The following is an 8,177-nucleotide window of genomic DNA, read 5'->3' as shown; positions in this document are numbered from 1 at the left end:
ACACTGAGAGCCAAAAAGTCAGGTGCTTTTTAATGGGGTGGGGTTTTTCACAAGCCACCCCCCCCAAGGCAAAACAGGGACCAGAAAAGATGGACTGTCTTTGGTAAACAGGGTGCAAACTGAGTGTTTGCACTTTGATAGACACGACTTAACGATCACATGTTTATTATCCTCCCCTTCTTCCAAGTATCCTCCCAGCCCCATGGAGGTAAAACAACCTGAAAAAACATGCAGGGCTAAAGGACCTGTGTCACCTGGCTGAGTGGGAATTTAAACTCAGTTGACACTGTTCTAGTCTATAACATCACATTGGCTCGTAGGCACCCAGTCTGCAAAATTAAACATTAACAAGTGGTGGAGCAAAGAAGACATCAGTGCACAAGTTGTCAGTATAAGAAACTAGACAGAAAATAACCGGGTTATGATTATCTCCTATGAGGGTGGAGGAAGGTGAAGGTTTTATTTCACAGGGGATATCTCCATCGACGGCTACTAGCCATGATGGGTAAATGAAACGTTCATGTTCAGAGGCAGAGTACCTCTGAATGTCAATCGGGGGGGCAACCATGGGGGAGGCTTTGGCTTCTATGCCTCTGTTTGTGTGCTTCCCAGACACATCTGTAGGGAAACAGGATGCTGGACTAGACGACCCATCTGTCCGATCCACAGGGCTCTTCTTATTTAATGGCCTTGGCATTTCAACAGGGATTAAAGTAAGCCCGTACCAGTCAGTGAGGAGTACTGGTAGGAAAGTGGCCCAAGGGGTTCCCAGGGTTGCCAGCTCCAGGTTGGGAAATACCTGGAGATTTTTGTGGCAGAGCCTGAGGATGGCAGGGTTTGGAGAGGGGAGGGACTTCAATGCCATAGAGTCCAATGGCCAAGGCAGCCATTTTCTCCAGGGGAACTGATCTCTATTGGCTGGAGATCAGTTGTAATAGCAGGAGATCTCCAGCTAGTACCTGGAGGCTGGCAACCCTACACAGCAGCAAGATGGCATCAAAGAAGGTTTGAAGGAGGGCAGGGTTTGGGGAGGGGAGGGACTTCAATGCCATAAAGTCCAATTGCCAAACCGTCCATTTTCTCCAGGTGAACAAATTTCTATTGGCTGGACATCAGTTGTAATAGTGGAAGATCTCCAGCTACTACATGGAAGTTGGCAACCCTATTCCCACCCCTCCTTCTACTTCATACTCTCATCCCACCTGAGAGAGACAGTGTTGGTAAGAAATGTAAGTTCCTTTCATTCTTTCTGGGCACATATTTGTGTATCTCTCAAACAACCAGCATGCAGGTTAACCTCACTGTACATCCTGTGTCAAAAAGACGCTCGAATATCCCACGGTGGTGGGTGTTTCTTGTTCTGGTATGTGCGTGGGGGGGCGCGCGTTAAATTGGTTAAAAATGCTACATCAGCAATCTGCCATTTGACACCAGTTATGCCCTTCCCAGCCATCTACATGGGATAGTTCAAGTAGATTTATTACGGTCCTTAGACCAAACATAAAAAATTTGCAGTTACATTGCCTTCCCCATCCAGCAGTATAAAAAATATATATATATTTTAAAAAAACAAAAATTTTGCTCTCTTTAAAATGGTTAAAAACTGGTCAACGATATACATTTTAACATGATATGACTGACTGACTAACGATCAATCCCATCAACAACTTTTCATTTCTATTTAGATTTCCAAAAATTAAATACTATTCTACAATACCTGGCCACCAACTTTGTTACCTGAGAAAATCCATCCTTAAGAAGGATGTTAACTCTTAACAGATTCAGGATAACTAGTACTCTTTATCAAAAGAGGGCCAAGAATCTTCCCCCTGACCTCCTTATAGTAACTGCACCTAAGAAGGACATCCACATGGGGTTCATTCATTTCCTGGGCCCACAGATTTCCACAGAGAGGTACGCATGCTCCTATTAAGGCACTGAAGGAAGGAAGCCGACCAGCTGCTGCCTGTGTGGGATCGCACAAGTTTTGCAAAACTGTGCAAAAGGGAGCAAACGTTCAGCCAAGGGGCAATTATTTTTTGTCTCCTCACTTCTCAAGCAAATAACCATAAACTGCACATGAATGCCATGCGGGAAGGTGGAAGGGACTCCATAAGAACAGCTCTGCTGGATCAGACTGATGGTCCCATCTAGTCCAGCTTTCTGTTTCTCACAGAAGCCCACCAGATACTCCAGAAGTCACACAGGCAGGGACATTGGAAGGCCAAGCCTCCCCCTGTTGATGCTCCCCCACAGCACTTGTTCAGAAATAATCTGCCCTTGAACATGGAGGTTCCACTCACCTATCACAACTAACAGCTGTTATTCAACCTCTCCTCTATTAACCCTTTTAAAGCCATCCAGCCTGGAGGCTCTTGCCACATCTTGTGGCAATGAGTTCCACAAAATTAACTATGAACTATAGATAGAAGTCTTTTTGTTTTGTGTATCCCGAATGTACTGCTCATTGGTTTTTGCCAGGTGCCCCTAGTATTAGGGGAGAAGGGGGGGAGTTCTGTCTAGTCCTATCGCCCCACATACAATTTTATAAATCTCTATCATGTCCTCTGTCAGCTGTTCTGTTCTAAACTTGAAAAGAATACAATGCATATTAGGTGACTTGATTTGCATGCAGAAAGTCCCAGCCTCCGTATTTACCATTTCTGGTTAAAGGGATCTCTGCCATGACCCTCCTTTGTCTGACGTCCTGGAGAGTTGCTGGACCAGAAGGACCAATAATTTGATAAGAAAGCTTCAGAGCATGTGCTTTACAAGCAGAATGTCCCCGTTCAATCACCAGTACAAGAGACTTAAGCAGCAGATGCTGAGAAAGACCTTTCTCTGCCTGAAACCCTGGAGTGCTGCTCTAGACACAGAATGCATAGCTTTTTAACATCCGGCACATGCTGAGTTAAACACCAGGCCAGCGGCTTCTTCCTTATCTTGATCCTGATGGAAACCCTCATGCTGGTGATTACAATGACTTGAACACTGGAATGCAAAAGATTTAATGGAGAATGGAGGTGTTGTGGAAAGAACAATGAAAGGAAGATGGCTGTGTCATTTTGTCCTTTATATTCTTTTCCATTGATTGTCCCTTTCCTCTGGGTGGGGATTTACGGAAAATGTTGAACCGGTTTGAAGTTGGAGGGGGGGAGGAGAATGGGCTTGAGCCCCAGAATCTACTCTGAGATCAGCACAGCTGAGATCTGGAACCATGAAAAAAATGTGTTTATGGAGGTGCAGACTGCCTTTTTTGCATCACTGTGTTTGCTACATTCTTTATTTTAAAAAATCCTGATTTACAGGAATTTAAACCAGCTACTTGCCATCACACGAGGCAGAAATGTCAAGCTTTCCCTGGCACTCCTAAAAGCTTGCTCGTAAACTTAAATCACAGTCACCTTCTCTTGCGAGGTGTTTTCACAGTTGAAACGTACAATCAGCACACACATTGGTTCTTGTAGGTTATCCGGGCTGTGTGACCGTGGTCTTGGTATTTTCTTTCCTGATGTTTCGCCAGCAGCTGGAAAGAAACGTCAGGAAAGAAAATACCAAGACCACGGTCACACAGCCCGGATAACCTACAAGAACCAATGAACACTGACCGTGAAAGCCTTCGACAATATTTAGCACACAGATTTTTTGGTCAGTGTACCACTGCACTATATTTGGGAGCTCTCCCATTCAAAGCATCTCCACGCACACACGAAAGCAGCATATCCAGAAGGATAAAGTTGCAGATTAAGTTCATGCCAATGTAAGAATCGCCATGGATGGCCAGACCAAAGAACCATCCGCCCCAGCATCCCGCTTTCAACAACGATGAACCAGATGCAGCTGGAAAGCCCACAAGTAGGGCAAGAAGATGACAGCTCTCCGCTGTACCCGACTCCTGGTATGTCGCCTCTGCTCTATTTTGCTCTTGTGGCTAATGGCCTTCCATTCATTTCTCTAATCTTTTTAAGCTGTAGTGGCTGTCGTGACCAAGCAGGGCTGGTCTAGCGTTTTGAGAAGGTGAGTTGCATGCCAGGATGTAGATTTTGGCTAAATAGTAAGAGAAATTTCCTAACGGCTATTCAGTGGTGGAATGGAGTGCCTTGGGAACTGGTGGACTCTCCTTCAGTAGAGGTCTTTAAGCAAAGGCTGGATGGCCATCTGTCAGGGATGCTGTAATTGCCTATTGCTGCATGAAGCAGGGGGTTGGACTAAATGACCTCAAATGTACCTTCCAACTCTCAGCACTCTGGCAATAGCTGCTTTTACACAGCAGTAGGGTTGCCAGGTCCCTCTTTGCCACCGGTGGGAGGTTTCTGGGTGGCGCTTGAGGAGGGCAGGGTTTGGGAGGGGAGGGATTTAAATGCCATAGAATCCAATTGCCAAAGCAGCCATTTTCTCCAGGTGATCTGATCTCTATTGGCTGGAGATCAGTTGCAATAGCAGGAGATCTCCAGCTAGTACCTGGAGGTTGGCAACCCTACACAGCAGCAATTCTTCATGTAGTTCTTGTAGCTAGTGCAAACAGATGGCATCAAAGCAGGTTTGAACAAGATTGCATCAAAGCAGGAGGAAAACAGGAAAATGGACGATTAGGAAATGAAGTTGTATGGATTAAAAAAAAATGCTCCTTTGGATGCCAAACTGGAGTGAAAGCAACCGAGGGTCTAAAGTCTCACTGCTGCCACACACTTGGCAGATGCTCTTGGACAGGCCGCTCTGGGACACCTGCCGACAATAAAAATAGTGGCCTGCCTCTCAGGGCTGTTGTCGGGATTTTCGAGATGCTTGTGAAGCACTTTGGACAGTGCTAAGCAATAATAATAACAACAACGACGATGAGGACGATAATGATCATGATGATGATAATGATGATAAAAATAATAACGATGATGATGATAATAATAATAATAAGGTAGGGGCTGTGGTAGAGTATCTGCTCGGCATGCACAAGGTCCCAGGCTCAATCCCCGGCATCTCCAGTTCAAGGGACTAGGCGAGCAGGTGATGTGAAAGACCTCAGCCTGAGCCCCTGCAGAGCCGCTGCCTGCCTGAGTAGACAACACTGCCTTGGAGGGACCGAGGGTCTGATTCCGTCGAAGGCGGCTCCATGCGTCCAAGAAGAATGATCACAAACAGTTGCGATTAACCAGAAAGCTCGCAGCTGCTGGCACCCTTCCGGATCCATCCATTCATAATTTTTTTGGGGGGGGCGGCTCCCCTAGCGTCCCGCAGGGAGGTCCGGAGGGAGGGAGGCGCAGTCGCCTGCGCGCTCTGGCCAGGCCTAGCGAGGCGGCCCGGGGGGCGGAGGGGGGGGTCTCCTTGGCCGCCAGCGGCGGGGAGGGGGCGGCGGGCCTCGATCGCCCAGGCGGCCGGCAGCAGCAGCAGCAGCAGCAGCAGGCGGCGCGCGGAGGCGCTGCGGCCCACGAGGCTGCGGGCTGGCGAGCGAGAGGGACGTGAGCCGAGCCGAGCCGGCTGCACCACTGCAGTGCTGCTTCACTGCGGAGACGGGGAGGCAGCGGCGCGAGCAAAGCGGCCGTCCCCCGCCGCTGAGCATCTCGCAGGCTGCGCCTCGGAGCTCCTGCCGCAGGGAGGGAGGGAGGGAGGGAGGGAGGGAGGGGTGGGGGGAGGAAAGGCGAGCGTCCCCTCGCTCGGCACCCGAGGGGGCTTCGGAAGGGATCCGGGCGGCGACCCCACCCCTCCTCTCGAGCATCTCTCCCCCCCCCCCCAACGGAGGTCCTGCAGCATCCCGGGGAACTGTCGCGGGGGCATCTTTGGGAAACCCCCCCTCCCGATTGCGAGCATCCTTTGGGGAGAGACACCCCACCCCCCAACACGCACCCCCAGGAAAATACAGCCCGGAGGAGAGGAACAGGCGGCGGTGGATCTCCTCCCCTCCATCCATCGCCCAGGAGCCAGGCACCCGGCAGGAGGGAGGATCCAGGCAGGATTTCGCTCTCTCTCCCCCCAGTCTCTCTGCACTTGCCAGCAACCGTGCCCTTGCGGAGATGGGAAGGAGCAGCGCAGCCCTTCCAGGCCCACGGCTCGCCCCTTGAGCTCCCCCACGCCGCAGCCGCCCTTGCTTCCACGGTTTTGGAAACATCCTTTTCCTCAAGGCAAGAGAAAGCCGGCCTCCTGCTTCCAGAAGCCGAAGCAGCATTGCCTTTTGGGGGAGGGAGAGTGTGGAGTTACAAGCCCTGGCCCTGGAGGCTGCCCTTTGCCGCATCTGCAAGCAAACCGCTGGATTAGAGGCAGCACCTCCGGTCAACCTGCTTTGGAGCTGACAGCACCTGCTCCGGGCCCGCTGGAACATCTGGCCCAGGCCGGCGAACATCTGGATCGACAACCTCTGCAAGAGCAGCCTTTCTTTGCTCTGCGTTCGGCAAGATCTACTGGGTCCTCTGGGACTGAAGCGGCTGTAATCGGTCGGATGGACGGAGCAGGGCTGGATTAGGGGCCTTTTGTAGGGAGCCGAGAAGGACCACCCTGCTCGGCTGCCTTTCAGATAACCTCTAGCGACTGGGCCTTCGGAGCCCCTGGCGGCACGCCTGGAGCGGAAGCGGCAGAGAAGGGGGCCGTTTGGGTGGCACAGCGAAGCTGCCATAGTAAACAAGGCCCTGCGAAGATACAAGCCAAGCTTGGTGAGAACATCATTCGGTGTATGATCTTTGGAACGAGCCTGTGTTGGTGTGTCTTGGGGCAACTGGGAATAATCTGTGTGTGTAAGTGTGTGTGTGTGCATGTGTGTAATTAGGCATGTAGGTGTGCAAGAGATGCGTACCCTCTAGTGTGTGTCAGATAAAAATAGGTACACTTGTTTAACGTCACGTGAGCTCCTAAGAACAGAGCAGAGAGCAAGAGACAGACACAAATGGATTCCAGGGGTCTGGTGGGCAGCCTGGGCCTACCATGTTATCTTTGTATGATAATGATTGGCAACATGGATGTGCAGGGCAATTTACAGAGTCACCCCCGCCAAATTGTTTACTGCCCCAAGGAGCTTACATCAGAATGGTTGAATACATAACTAATTTCAAGTCAGACCCTAAGGAATAGTTCTTTACATACTGAGTGATTGATTGACTTGTGGAATTTGCTATGTGCAAGATGTGGTGACAGCTGATAGTTTAGATGGTTTTTTAAAAAATGGATCTGATGAAATGGAGGAGAGGTCTGTAAGTGTCTGTCAAGCATGAGACTCCCTACACAGAGGCAGGCTACCTTTGCATTTCAGATGCTGGGGGCAAGCAGAATTGACGGGTGTTGCCTTCATGACCCACCTTGTCCCCGTTGGAGACGGAATGCTAGACTATGGGGACCTTTGATCTGATCCAGAAAGGCAATGTGAGAATGTATCTGTTCTCCAGAATAACTACCATTGCTACCAATAATATCAGAAACATTTTAACAAAACCCCATCAACGTGTGTGTGTGTGTGTGTGTGGCCCTTTCAGAAGAACAGGAGCAACCCCCACAAAGATCTGTGCCCAAAGGAGCTTACAATTTAAATTCTGATAAACTGAAGGGAGGAAGGGTTTAAAACTACGGTAAAACAGGAGGTGAGGGAAATGAAGGATATTGTTTTGGATATTTCCAGACCACGTTTGCACAGTGGGATACTGCTGATCAGTATATTTTTAAGTATGTTCTACAAATCATCCCTCCCTTAGGGCTATAGTGGCTGGTATCTCGAACCTCAGCATACATTGGCAATGTTTTTTGATTCCTGCTGCCTCTGGAGATAAAGGATCCATTCAGCTGTTGACAAGACAAGTCACTTGCCACGTATTTTGCTTCTTTTAAGCTCTGTGTTAGCAACCACCACTGCATCTCATGGCAACAGATTCCATAAACTGATTATATCTTTGGTGGAGAACTTATTACTCTTCCTTGTGATATTTCTGTTCGGCTTTTGAGGCAACATCCACGTGGGAATCCCATTCCATCTTCACAGCAGCCCCATGAGGTAGGATAAGCTGGAAGAGGCATCTGAACCTGGGTGTTGCAGTACAAGCCCAGCACTGGTATTCACTACTCATCTCTTCCTGCTGTCGTGGCCTAACAGTAACCTAATAAAGCATCCCTCCAGCTGAAGGCAGTTAGAAAAAGAGGCTGCCACTTAAAGTTTCATCTCTGCTAAACAGGTTTCGCAGGGGGCTTTGTATTGCTTCCAAAAACTT

Source organism: Euleptes europaea, chromosome 14 (assembly GCF_029931775.1).
Source record: "Euleptes europaea isolate rEulEur1 chromosome 14, rEulEur1.hap1, whole genome shotgun sequence".
Taxonomy (NCBI): Eukaryota; Metazoa; Chordata; class Lepidosauria; order Squamata; family Sphaerodactylidae; genus Euleptes; species Euleptes europaea.
Note: the sequence above shows the minus strand (reverse complement) of the source record.